Source organism: Saimiri boliviensis, chromosome 5 (genome assembly GCF_048565385.1).
Source record: "Saimiri boliviensis isolate mSaiBol1 chromosome 5, mSaiBol1.pri, whole genome shotgun sequence".
Taxonomy (NCBI): Eukaryota; Metazoa; Chordata; class Mammalia; order Primates; family Cebidae; genus Saimiri; species Saimiri boliviensis.
In genome coordinates this window covers 90,430,443-90,444,975 of record NC_133453.1, presented here as the reverse complement: position 1 = coordinate 90,444,975, position 14,533 = coordinate 90,430,443, and the positions used below count along the sequence as shown (strand labels likewise).

The following is a 14,533-nucleotide window of genomic DNA, read 5'->3' as shown; positions in this document are numbered from 1 at the left end:
GAAAGCCTGAAAGACATGATTGGTTATAAAGTTAAATCTGTCACAGATTCTTAGGAAATAATATATGTAATTGAGGATTGATATGTCACAGATTCTTAGGAAATAATATGTGTAATTGAGGATTGATATGAAAATATATGTGCTTAACTGAAAAGGAAAATTCTGGTGTTTTAAGTTGCCAGTAGCGTGGGCCACATTATTAAAATTCTGTTGATAGAATTGAGAAACCTTTTCCGCAGATGAGTGAAGACTTTGCCAATCAAAATTCTTCATCATTGTAAGACCTCAGGGCTGCATAGCAACGGAGTCAGACAGCCCTAAGTTGGATGTGTAGCAGGTTGTTTCAGTACAAAATAAAAGGAACTAGCACACTGTTACAGTTCACACCACTGGAGGTTGAAATGGGGTCTTTCTGGAGATTGTCTGGATTCCATTTTTTTCACTTAGTGTCTTGTTGTTTGTAGGTACTATATAGAACTACAATAGATTTTTTTTTTTTTTTGTATATTGATTTGTATCCTTCAATATTCCTAAACTCATTCTAGTAGTTTTTTTTTTTTTCATGGATTTCATCAGATTTTCTACATAGAGGGTCATGTCTGTGAATAAAGGCAGTTTTACTTCTTCCTCTCTGTCTGGATGTTTGTTCACACTTTCTGTTTTTTTTTTGACTCTCCCCACTGCCTTTGTTTTGTCTGATGATTACACTGACTAGAAACTCCAGTACAGTATTGAATAGAACTGAACAGAACTGTTGAGAATGGCTATTCCGAGAAAACTTGTTAGTATTTCACTTCTGCATGATGTTAGTTCTATTTTTTGTAATACCCATTATCAAATTGAAGAAATGATCTTGTATTCTGGTTTTCTGTGAATTTTTGGAATGGATGTTGGCTTTTGTCAAATGCTTTTTCTGTATGTATGGAGATAATCATACAGGTGTTTGTTTTTCTTTTTTTTTTTTTTTTTTTTTTTTTTTGACTTAGTCTTACTCTGTTGCCCAGACTAGAGTGCAGTGGTGCAATCTCGGCTCACCACATCCTCCGCCTCCCGGGTTCAAATGATTCTCCTGCCTCAGCCTCTGGAGTAGCTGAAACTACAGGCGCAAGCCACTATACCTGGCTAATTTTTGCATTTTCAGTAGAGACAGTGTTTTACTATGTTGGCCAGCCTGCTCTCGAAAACTCCTGACCTTGTGATCCACCCGCCTTGGCCTCCCAAAGTGCTGAGATTATAGGCAAAAGCCACTGTGCCCAGCCTCAGGTTTTTTTTTTTTTTGTTTTGTTTTGTTTTTAAAGCTTATTAATATAGTGAGTTAGATTTATTTTGAATGTAAGTCAATCCTGCATTCCTGGAATAAGCCCTGTTTGGTCATGTATTATCCTTTTAAGGTATTAGTGGATTCTGTTTGCTACATTTTTGGTTAGAGTGATTGCATTTCAGTTCATAAACAGGTATTTGTCTGTAGTTTTCTTTTTTTCCAATGTCTTTTTCTGGTTTTAGGATCAGAGTCATACTGGGCTCCTGGAATGAGTTGGGAAGAATTCCTTCCTCTTCAGTATTTTGGAAAAAATTGTATAGAATTAGTATTGTTTTCCTCCTCAAATATTTGGTAAAATTCACCAGCGAAGCCATCTGTTTCTGGAGTTTTCTTGCGTGACATTTTAAAGTACAGTTGTTTCTTTAATAGGTATAAGGCTATTAATCTCTTCCCAAGTGAGCTTTGATAGTTTCTTTCAGGGAGTTTGTTCTTTTCAGCTAGTTGTTGAATTTATTATCATGAAGTTCAAATATTCTCTGGAGTGGTGTTACCTCTCACTTGTGATACTGGTAATTTGTGTCTTCTCACTTTTTTTTCTAACCTGGTTAGAGGTTTATCAATTTTATGAATTTTTTAAAAAAGAATTAGCTTTTGGTTTTACTGACCTTTGTCTGTTGATTTTCTGTTTTATATTTTATTGATTTCTTCTTCGATCTTCCTTTTTTTCTTAGAGTTTATTTTATTCTAGTTTTTTTAGGGTAGATGCTACAGCCTTTTTTCTGTTTTAATACAGGTGTTTAGTGCTACAAGTTTTTTTCCTGAATGTTACTTTATTGACATCTTACATCCTGTTGTATTTTCATTTAATTCAGAATAGTCTCTAATTTATTTCTCTTTTGATTTCTTCTTTGAGCCATAGGTTATTAGGAAGTGTGTATTTGGTTTTTATCTCTGCCTCTATATTGTGGTGTTTCAACCATTTACATTTAATATGATATTTAGTAAGGTTAGGTACGACTCTGTCTTCTTACTCATGGTTCTTCTCGTTTTATTCCCCTCTCCCTCTTTTTCTGCCACCTTTTGGATTGACTGTTTTTAATGAGTCTCTTTTATCTCCATTCAATATGACACTGTTGGGTGCTGAATATTTTTGTATTCCTATAAATGTCCTTCAGCTTTGTTCTGGGATGTAGTTAAATTCCTTGTAAAGGCTGAGCATGGTGGTTTACACTTGTAATCCCAGCACTTTGAAAGGCCAATGTGGGAGGATTGTTTGAGGTCAGGAGTTTGAGATCAGCCTGGGCAACATGACAAGAACCTGTCTTTACAAGAGAAATTTAAAAAATTAACCAGGTGTGATGGTGCACACCTGTGGTACCAGCAACTTGTGAGGCTGAGGCAGGAGGATCACTTGAACCCAGGAGATCGAGACTGCAGTGAGCTGTGTTTGCACCAAAACAATCATTCAAAAGAGTTTGCGGGATGAGTGTTTGTTCCTAACAAGACTGGAAAACCTTATAATGTGTAAAATTACTTGTAAATAGTTTGATACCTTTGGGTTTTGCTCTTTTAATTTGTTAGAGAGTCTGAAGCACTTGTCATTCTTGGGTTAATTATTCTCTACTACTTAATCAGTGTTTTTTGCTGAGTACACTATCCAGTGCTCTTTAAATTTTGAGGTTTTTGAGTCTTGTTAGGAACAGGCACTGTTCCCTCAAACTCTTTTGGATGGTGGTTTCTCCGTCTTCAGGTATTTTCTTCATACACCTGTGCTGATCAGTACACTGCCACATACTCCAGGGAACCCTCTTCAGATCTCCTGGGTTCTTTCTCTGTGCAGTTCTTCTGCTCTTTGGTACTCTGTCCAATGAACCTTAGCTGCCTTCTGGACTCTGTCTCAACTCATGTAGTCTGCTGAGCTTCATGGAGCCTTCTGCCTCAGTTTATTGTCTTGCTCCATACTCTGGGAACTAACTGCTGAGACAGCCATAGGATTCACCTCATTTGTTTTCCTTCTCTTAAAGATCTCTGGCTTTCATTGCTTGATGTCCATTGTCTTAAAACCCATCGTTGTGTTACTTTGTCAGGGTATTTTGTTGGTTGTATCAGGTGGAAGGGTGAATTTGGTCCCTGTTACTTTATCATCTTCTTCTTCTTTTTTTTTTTTTTGAAATTTTAAAATTGAGAGACAATTTATATAATGTAAAATTCTACGTTTTAAAGTGTACAAGTGTTTTTCAGTATATTCACAATGTTGTACAATCATTACCACTATATTGTTTCAAAACATTTCTGTTAGCCCAAAAAGAAACTTTATACCCATTAATACGGGTTCATTTCTGATAAGTTAGGATTTGTTGTATCTTTTTGTATTACCTGTTGAGTTCTTCCTTCCACATCCCTGTTGATTTTTTAATTTTTTGAGCATGTCAAATGTTCTAAAATTTGGAACTCTACAAAGGGTATGCTTAGAAAATTTTCCCCTCCCCTCCCCTCCCCTCCCCTGCCCTCCCCTCCCCTCCCCTGCCCTCCCCTCCCCTGTCTCTTCCCTGTCTCTTCCCTCTCCTCTTCCCTGTCCCCTACACTCCCCTCCCCTTCGTCTCACTCTGCTGCCCAGGCTAAAGTACAATGGCAAGATCTCAGCAGCCTCAACTTTCAGGCTCAGGTGATCCTTCCACCTCAGCCTCCCAAGTAGCTGGGACTACAGGCATAAGCCACCTAATTCTGTTTATTTTTTGTAGAGAAGAGGCATCAGTATGTTGCCCAGGCTTGTCTTGTACTCCTAGGCTAGGCAGTCTTCTTTCCTCAGCTTCTGAAAGTGCTGGGATTGTGACGTGAACCACTTTACCCAGCCTGTATTCTTTCTTATTTAACTAATACATGAACAGTTTTTGTGATGGTTTCTTGGGTATCTGGGAAGGAAGGGCCATTTGGGCATAAAGTCTGATATGTAAGTAAGTGTAAGATCAACCTTATTAAGTTGCTTAGGTGTTCACTTGATTTGCTATATGCTGATAGTGGTATATTAAAGTTTGCTACTATTAGTGTGTTTTTATCTACTGGTACTTGCATATCTGGTAGCTTTTGCTTCATAAAATGTTTGCTACATTACTTGTAAAAATAATCACAAATGCTAAATCTCTTTTGTGAATTGTGATCTTCTGTAGCATTAAAAAAATCATCTTTTTGTCTGGGCATGGTGGATCACTTGAGGTCAGAGTTCAAGACCAGCCTGACCAACATGGTGAAACCCCATCTCTACTAAAAATACAAAAATTAGCTAGGCGTGGTGGTGTGCACCTGTAATCCCAGCTGCTCGGGGGCCTAAGGCAGGAGAATTGCCTGAACTTGGGAAGCAGAGGTTGCAACGAGCTAAGATTGTGCCACTGCACTCCAGTGTGGGCAACAGAGCAAGACTCTGTCTCAAGAAAAAAAAAGAAAAAGTCATCTTTTCTATGATCATGTTTAATTTTCTTTGACTTGAATTCTACTTGTTTTATGTTAGGATCTGCTTGCATTTCTTACCATCTCCATTTACCTGGTAAACTTGTGTCCATCCCTTTATTTTTACCCTTTCTTAACCATTTTTGAGTAAGCTCACAACAGTGAGCTTATTCTATTTTTTCCTATTCCTCCTCACATTTTTAGTTGCATTATTTTTATTTTGAGGAGGTTGTTTTTTGTATACAGTGTATAGTTGAGCCTTGGATTACAAGCCAAATTGAAAACCTTTTTATTTGAGTGGATGAGTTAAATCCATTCACGTTTGTTGATATATGCCTGAATATATTTGATCTCAACTTCACATTTTATAATTTTATGGATTATATTTGCAATGTTTCATTCTCTTTAAAAGAAAGATGCATTTTAAAAAGATGTTGCTCTTTAAAATTATTATTTTTGTTAATTGAGAAGGCTTGAATTTTTGTTGTAGTGGTTACCTTTGTATTTATTTTAAAAAAGCCCTAGGCTGGGTGCTGGGCTTGGTGTTTCAGGCTTGTAATTCCAGCATTTTGGGAGGCTGAGGCGGGTGGATCACGAGTTCAGGAGTTCGAGACCAGCCTGGCCAGCATGGTGAAACCTCATCTCTACTAAAAATTTAAAAAATTAGCTGGGCATAGTGGTGTGCACCAGTAGTCCCAGCTACTCGGGAGGCTGAAGCAGGAGAATTGCTTGAACCTGGCAGGTGGAGTCCATAGTGAGTGAGCCAAGATCGTGCCACTGAACTCCAACATGGGGGACAGAGTGAAACTGTTTCAAAAAAAAAAAAAAAAAAAAAAAAAAAAAAGAAAAAGAAAAGAAAACCTTTATTTAGTTATCTGGTTTGTTACTTAATCTTAGCTGTTTTGTCATATTTTTAATGGCATACTTTAACTTACTATACAACAGCTGCTATGTCTATACAGCTCCCATACAAAGACAAGCTTTATTCCATTTTCTTTTTTCGCCTCTTTCTCCTCTCATTTTTAGTTGCATTGTTTCACATTAGCGTGCAGATACTCATGTTAGTCTTTCAGGCTTTTCCCCTCTCAAATAGCTGGGATTACAGGCATGTGCCTCCACGCCCGGCTGATGTTGTATTTTTAGTAGAGATGAGGTTTCTCCATGTTGATCATGCTGGTCTTGAACTCCCCACCTTAGGTGATCCGCCCACCTTGGCCTCCTACAGTGTTGGAATTACAGGCGTGAGCCACTGCACCTGGCCAACTTTCAGTTTTTTAAATGTGATGTTAGCTGTGGGCTTTTAATATATGCCTTTATCATGTTGAGGGAATTTCCTTCTATTACTAGATTTTTCAGTGTTTTAATCATGAAACAGTTTTGAATTTTGTCAAATGCTTTTTCTGCCTCCACCAAGATCATCATGTGATTACCTTCATTCTGTTAATGGGCATATTACAGTGATTAATTTTCACATGTCACCCAACCTTCCAGGAGTAAATCCTACTTGGTCATGGTATGTAATCCTTTTAATATGTTGTTGAATTTGGTTTGCTGGTATTTTCTTGAGAATTTTTGCATCACTGTTCTTTAGGGATATTGGCCTGTAGTTTCTTAAAGTGTTTTTTGAGTTTGAGAAGGATTTGTGTCCATCCTTTTTGAAATATTCGGTAGAATTCTCCAGTGAAGCCATCTGTCCTAGGGTTTTCTTTGTTGAGAGGTTTTTGATTACTGACTCAGTCGTCTTAATTATAAGACTTAATTTTAAGTACTCCTTTTTCTGTATCCGTAAGTTTTAGTATGTATGTTATGTTTTCATTTTCATTTGTCTCAAGGTGTTTTCTAATTTTCCTGTTATTTTTTTCTTTGACTCGTTGATTGTTCATGAATATGTTGCTTAATTTTCTCGTTTGTGAATTTTCCAGTTTTCTTTTACTATTGACTTCAAGTTTCATTCCATTGTAGTTAAAAAAGATGCATAGTATGATTTTCATCTTAAATTTAAGACTTTTTTTCTATGTGCACTTGAAAACAATGTGTATTCTACTGTGTTGATTGGAGTGTTTGTATTATGTATGTTAGGTCTAGTTGGTCTATAGTGTTGTTCAAATCTTCTGCTTCTTTTAATCTTTATCTAGTTGATCATTATTAATTGTGGAGTATTAACAGCTCCTACTACTATTTTGTTACTGTCTGTGCCTCCCCTTCCATTCTATCCATGTTTGTTTCTTATAATTGAGTGCTGTAGTGTTTGGTGTATATGTAATTGTTGTATATTACTGGTAAAATAACTCATTTGTCTTTATGTGTCTTTATGTCTTTTGATGGTTTTTACCTAAAGTCTCTTTTGTCTAATAGAAGTATGGACATCTCTGCTTTCTTTTGCTTACCATTTATGTGGAATATCTTTTTCCATCTTTTCACTTTCAGGCTGTTCGTCCTTATGTCTAAAGTGAATCTCTTGTAAATAGCATGTGGTTGGAGTCTTTTTTTTTCTTTTACTCCATTCATCTACTCTGTGTCTTGCATGCTGACTTCCTTTGTGCTTCATTGATTTTTTTTATAGTGACGTGTTTTTATTTCTTTCATTAATTTTCTTGAAGGTATTTGTGGTATGATTGTCATGGGGAATATATAAAACATCTTACGGTGGTAACAGTCTAAAAAGTTAAAAATTTCTTTTCAGTCATATACAGAAACTACTTTTGCTTACCAACACTTAATATTAAAGTGTCAAAATCACATATTTTTGTGTTTTGTATGCATTAACATAGTTTTGTGTTAGTTAATGCTTTTGTCTTTCAAATTGTATACCAGAAATTAAAATGATTTGCATACCACACTTACAGTAGTATAGGATTCTCTATTTGCCTATATATTTACCTTTACCTAAATTTTATATTTTTGCATGGTTTCTTGTTGTTGGCTTGCATCCTTTTGTTTAAACTTGAAGGACTCCCTTTAGCAATTTTTATAGGCAGGGTCAGCAGCGATGAGTTTTTACAGTTTTTACTTATCTGGGAAGGTTTTTATTTGTCTTTCAATTTTGAAGGACATTTTGTCAGATATATCATTTCTCTTCTGACAGTTTTTTTTCTCTCAGCCCTTTCGATTTATTATTCTGCTCTTTCCTGAGCTGTAGTGTTTCTGCTGAGAAATACACTGTTAAATCTGTGATCTCTCCTTTTTATATGACAAGTCGTTTTTGTTTTTCTCTTTTAAGATTCTCTTTGACTTTTGACCATTTGATTATAATTATTATAATTATAACGTGTCTCAGTGTATGTGTTGTTGAGTTATTCTAGTTGGAGTCCTTTGAGCTTCCTGAATTTAGATGTCTGTTTACTTAATTGGATTTGGGAAGTTTTTGGCTATTATTTCTTCAAGTAAGCTCTCTTCCCCTTCTCTCTCTAACTTTCTTCATAAGCTCCTATGATACGTATATTGGTCCACTTGATTGTGTCCCATAAGTCACTTAGGCTTTCTTCACGTTTCTTCAGTCTTTGTATTCCTCTGACTGAATAATTTCAAATGACTTGTCTTTGAATTCTCTGATGATTTGTTCTGTTTGATCAAGTCAGCTGTTGACCTTCTTTAGTAATGTTTCCAATTAAGTTATCATATTCATCAACTTCATAAGTTCTGTTGGATCTTTTAAAAACTAATCTATTTCTTTGTTCTTATTTTGCATATTAATCATTGTATGTATATATGTATTGAGACAGAGTCTCGCTCTAACTCAGGCTGGAGTGCAGTAGTGTCATCTTGGCTTACTGTAACCTCTGCCTCCTGGGTTCAAGTGATTATCATGCCTCAACCTCCAGTGTAGCTAGGATTACAGGCGTGCACCACCATGCCTGGCTCATATTAGTAGAGATGGGGTTTTGTCATGTTGGTCAGGCTGGTCTCAAACTCCTAACCTCAAGTGATCTGTCAGCCTCAGCTTCCCAAAGTGCTGGGATTACTGGTGTGAGCCACCAGTCTTGGCTTTCTGATTTTATTTACTTGTCTATCATTGTTCTCTTATAGTACAGTGATCTTTAAGACAGTTATTTTGAATTCTTTAGTAGGTAATTCATAGATCTTTTGGGCTGTTTTCTCGATTTACTTTCTTGTTTTATTGAGCTGTTTGCCTGGATCTTTGTGTGCCTTATTTTTTGCTATGACTTGTGCATTTGAAAAAACAGGCATCTCTCCCAGTCTTTACAAACTGGTTTTGTCTAAGAGAAGACCTTAATGAATCAGTCCAGCAAGAAATTCTGGAGATGCATCTTTGTTGTACTTGTATGTGTAATTTCCCAATTAGAGAGGTTTACTAGTTTCTTCTACAGATGCTTGTACTCTCTTGCTCCCTCTTGTCTCTGTTTGTGATACTGCAGATTCTTTGGTGTTGCGCAAGTTGCTGAGTTCTTTTGTTCTCTACAGCTTCCAGGTCTCCAAATATGTTGGTTAAGTTAGTGCTTCAAATCAGACCGACAGAATTAGTCCCTTCTGCATTCCACCAGATGGCCATAATATTGGATGCATTTTCCACTCTTCCATTTCCTTCCAAAGGTAAAGCCATGAACTGGGCACTTTCTCCTCATTACACCAAGTTGTGCTGCCTTTTACCTGCTGTGGTGCAGGTTCTTTGGTGCTACACAAAGTTGCTGAGCTCTATTCTGTTTTCAGTGGACCCCAGATATCCAAAGTATACCAGTCCATCAGTCAGACTCCTGAAAAGCCAGAATATTGGATATACGTTTCACTCTTCTTTTTCTCTCTAGAAGCAGCAGCCATATGTTTTGCTTTTTCTCCCAATCTTGATGTGTACTGGCTTAGGGGAAGGGCTTATGGCCTTTTAAACCCAGTTCAGTGCCGATCCAAGCTTGCCTGGGGTACTACAATTTCTGAACTGGTTTCTGGATTTCTCAAGGCTTTTTGGACTCTATATTGTGCAGTAAGTGTGGTTGTGTGGGAACAAGGTATGAGGCTTACTCATCCTCCACCTTACTCCCTTCATTGGTATGTAACTTTGTAGTCTTTTGTTCCTAGAAGGTTTTCTTGGACTATAGTTTTAAGTATTAGTTCTGTTGGTTGTTTGTTCTTAGGAACTCTAATTATATGACTGTCATTCCTTCCTTGCCTATTGTACATTCTGCCTGCCACCTTCTGTCTTACTCATTTTATTTCTCTCTTTATCTAATTTTCATTCAACTGAGTATTTGACCAGCTTTACGCAGCACACTTAAGGGTTTTTTGGGGTATAATTTTCATTGGGCTCCTAATAATTGTAGTCGTTATTTCTGAGATAATTCTTTTCTTCATTCATGAGTTTAATTAACTTTTCATATTTCTTTCTAGGTCTTCCTTCTAGGTCTTCCCACCCTGCCTTTTATGTTCTTATTTTTGGAGACTCAGATTTCAGGTGATTTTTAATTTTTTTATATTTTATTTAATTTTAATTTTTTTTTTTTGAGACATAGTCTTGCTCTGTTGCCCAGGCTGGAGTGCAGTAGTATGATCTCGGCTCACTGCAACCTCCACCACCCAGGTTCAAGCGATTCTCCTGTCAGCCTCTTGAGTAGGTGGGATTACAGGTGCCCACCAAGGCACCCAGCTAATTTGTATTGTGTGTTTTTAGCAGAGATGGGGTCTCACCATGTTGGCCAGGCTGGTTTCAAACTCCTGATCTCAGGTGATCTGCACATGTCTCAGCCTCCCGAAGCGCTGGGATTATAGGTATGAGTCACTGCACTCAGCCAAGTTTTTATTTTCATATTCCCAAATGCTACTTTTGAGTTTATTAGGTTTGGAATATTTTTCTTGAACTTTTCTTCTTTCTCCTCTCCCCAGAGTGAGAAGAGTTCATCAGTAGAGATACAGCTGAATCTTGTCTTCTTGTTTTAAGATAATTGAATAGATGTATTAAATTTTCTTCTATTTGTTTTTTTTTAGGTTTGAGATATTCACAACATTCTTAATTCAGTGGCACCCTCTTCTGTCTGTGTAGAATGATGAGCTTTCAAGGTATAGGCAAGGAAGTGCTTTTTTCATAGCTCTTTCGAGCTAGTGTTCATAAATCCATATCTATCATCTCTGGTTTTCTGTGGGACAGAGAGGCCCAGTATTTATCGTCTCTACTGCTCTTTTCAATTTTAGTTTTCCAGAATTTTGCTAAGCTCTTGTGCTGATGGCTTATTTCATTCTCTTTGTCAGTGTGGCTTTATATGTTCTTTAGTCCATTACTAATAAGTTTACATTATAAGGTGGTAGAGTATTTAAGTATAGGCATTCAGTTAGCTATCTTTAGTTGGGAGTTTAAAAATAGCAGTGAAGAATCTTTGGCTATGTATGTAGCCTAACTCAATGGATAAATCCTGAAAGCGAGGAAGTTGGGGCCTGAACTTGGTAAGATGGAAAAGAGCCAAACAAGTAAGGATACAAATTTCATTCTTGTTGATTTCTACCATTCTTACCATAGAACTTCAGTTCATTCCTCCTCAAAAACAACAAAAATCACAACATAATTTTTGTCTGCATCTTGGTACTCATTGTGTATGACTAAAAGTCATGAATTACTTAGTTTTTTTTTTATTTTAAAGTCTGCTTTATTTACCGTGGAATGTCATGTTTTGAGGGGAAAATAAAAAGTAGAAAGTATATAATGTCATTACAAAAACTTAGAAAAATGCTTAAGTGTAATTATATAGTAGTTTTCAGAAGGATTTTTCAGAATGTCAAAGTAGCCATAAGAAGTGATTTTGTGTATCTTGGTAGAGAGATGTTTCAATTAAAATGCAGTATTTTTATAACATTAAAAATCTTACAGATTTACTGCAGAAGATTTAGAACACACAAAGGGCGCACGGGAAAAAAAAACAATCACTTAAAAAAGGCAAACAGGAGAAATAGTAATTCATATTGCTGTTTCACAGTTTACAAATCTCTTGAAGGCTACATTTGTTTAATTTTGTTACAGGCAGTGAGACCTTATCAAAACACAAATGAGTAGTTTGAATATATTAGGGTTTTTTTTTTTACGTTTTCACTGTGATGGACAATAACAAAAGTTATACACATACATAACTGAAATATATGTTCACAAAATAATAAACTGTTTACATTCAGTAATCTCTGATTTTTTTTTTCTTTTCTTTAAAGAAAGTTGGTAGCTGTGACCTGTTAATGGGTGCAGTTTGAAAAACATGGGATTAAATGACCTGTTAGGTTACTTTCTACCTTGTCATTTTATGTTTATAAAATTATTACCAGTATTCATAAGTCTTTATCTCCACTAATTAATGAGTTGTGTTTTTGATCTATGGTTACTGGGGTAAACTGAGTGTATACCTAACCTTTGTTCAGTTTTAAAGCTAAACATGTTTTGAAAACACTCTAATACATAATCTTATCATTATATAGAGGTGTTTTTTTTTTTTTTTTTTTTTTTATAAACAGGAAAGTTGCAGAGAGTCGAGTTATTCATATACATTAGTTTTATGGTATGTTGTTACCATTGGTTTCTACAAGAGTGCTCTCTTTTCCTCTCCTCCCCTCCTCTCACTATTTTCATTTTTATTATGGAATTATCAAACATACACAAAAGTAGAGAAAAATAGTGTAGTGAATTTCCATGTGTTCATCTTCTGCAGTTAATCATATATGGCCAATCTTGTTTCATGTCTACACAGTCCAAAACAGCCTGAAATTTTAAAGGGAATTACAAGACCCCTCTCTGGTTTCATTTATTTATTCTGTTCTCTTTCTCTTTGCTACTTCCATTCTCCTCTCTACCCTCTCAGGCAACCACCTAATATGTTTAATGTGTCTCTTCTGGCAAAATCTGTACTGTTTTATGCATATTTCCTTTTAATAATAATCACATGTTATATCTGATTCTGTTCCTTACAAATTTTCTGAATTAACACTGCTTTTTTTCCTTATTCACAAAATATATCAAAAGGCTCTTTAAAATTTTTATTTAAAAAAAAATTTCAATAGTTTTGGGGGAACAGGTGGTGTTTGGTTGCTTGGAAAAGTCCATTAGTGGTGATTTCTGAGATTTTGGTGCATCCACCACCTAAGCAGTTTATTCCTCAGTCCCCTCTCATCTTTCCAAGTCTCCAGAGTCCATTATATCATTCTACGTCTTTGCGTCCTCATAACTTAGCTCCCACTTACAAGTGAGAACATGTGGTGTTTGGTTTTTCATTCCTGAGTTACTTCTTTTAGAATAATGGTCTTCACCTCCATCTGGGTTGCTGCGAATGCTACTATTTAATTCCTTTTGATGCCTGAGTAGTATTCCATGGTATATATATACCACATTTTCTTTATCCACTTCTTAGTCGATGGACATTTAGACTGGTCCCATATTTTTGCAATTGCGATTGTATTGCTGTAAACATGTGTACAAGTGTCTTTTCATATAATGACTTCTTTTCCTCTGGTAGTGGGATTACTGGATTGAGTGATAGATCTACTTTTAGTTCTTTAAGGGATCTCCATACTGTTTTTTCATAGAGGTTGTGCTAATTTACATTCCCACCAGCAGTGTAAAAGTGTTGCCTTTTAACACATCCACACCAACATCCTTGCTGTTTAATTTTTAAATTACGGCTATTCTTGCAGGAGTAAGGTAGTATCTCATTGCAATTTTGATTTGCATTTCCCTGACAATTAGTGATGTTGAGCCTTTTTTCATTGTTTATTGTACATTTGTGTATGTTCTTTTGAGAATTGTCTATTCATGTCCTTTGCCCACTTTTTGATGGGATTATTTGTTTTTTTCCTTGCTGATTTGTTTGAGTGCCTTGTAGATTCTGAATATTAGTTTTTGTTGGATGCATAGTTTGCAAATATATTTTCCCACTCTGTGCGTAGTCTCTTTACCCCACCAATTATTTCTTTTCCTGTGCAGAAGTTTTTTAGTTTATTTAGGTCCCATCTATTTATCTTTGTATTTCTTGCATTTGCTTTTGGGTTCTTGGTCAGGAATTCTTTGCCTAAGCCAACGTCTAGAAGAGTTTTCCCGATGTTACCTTCTAGAATTTTTGTGGTTTCAGGTATTAGATTTAAGTCTTTGATCCATCATAAATTGATTTTTCTATCAACTTAGGATGGAAAGATGAGGATCCAGCTTTATTCTTCTACACGTAACAGGATGCATCACTTTGTATATGCATCTGGACTGTTGATACCAACTGTTTTATAATATTCATGGTGAGCATCTACCACATTTTACTTCCCTACTCCCACTCATAGATAACCACATTGCCTCAAACTTTCAAATACAGCAGATGCCATTTCAGTGACTATGTCTACTTACATACCTATGTGAGGTTTTCTTGGGGTTATATATTCAAGATGGGAGTTGCTAGTTCATAACGTTATGCAGATTAGGTTTGAGTAATTATCACGTTGCTCTCTGGAATGGTAGAAAGTCTGTGCTTCCATAGTCATGCATGCAGGAATTTTTATCCTTATATCCTTGCCAACACTTGGCATTATTTTAATTTTTTATTATTGCCAGACTAATTGGTATAAATCATCTCATAAGATTTTTAAAAATTTGTGTTTTTCTGATTACTAATGAATTTGCATATCTCTTCTTATGCTTGTTAGCCTTTTGTGTTTTTTCTTCTGTAAATTGCCTGTTTATATCTTTTACTCATTTTTCCTTTAGGGTTACTTTTCCTGTTAATTTACAGGAGTTTCTTACATAGTCTAGATAGTAATCATTTATAGGTTTTAGACATTTAAAGTAACATACCATTTTGTCATAAATTTATTAGCTTTGTCCATGGTGTCCTTTACTGAACAAAAATTTTTAATTTTAATAAATTTCAT

At 35.8% G+C, this 14,533-nt stretch overlaps 1 protein-coding gene across 3 annotated transcripts in view; it reads left to right on the top strand.

Annotated features, from left to right (window-relative positions):
* EPC2 (enhancer of polycomb homolog 2) overlaps nucleotides 1-14,533 on the top strand; it is a 232,707-nt gene that overhangs the window by 122,746 nt on the left and 95,428 nt on the right. The window lies entirely within an intron of this gene.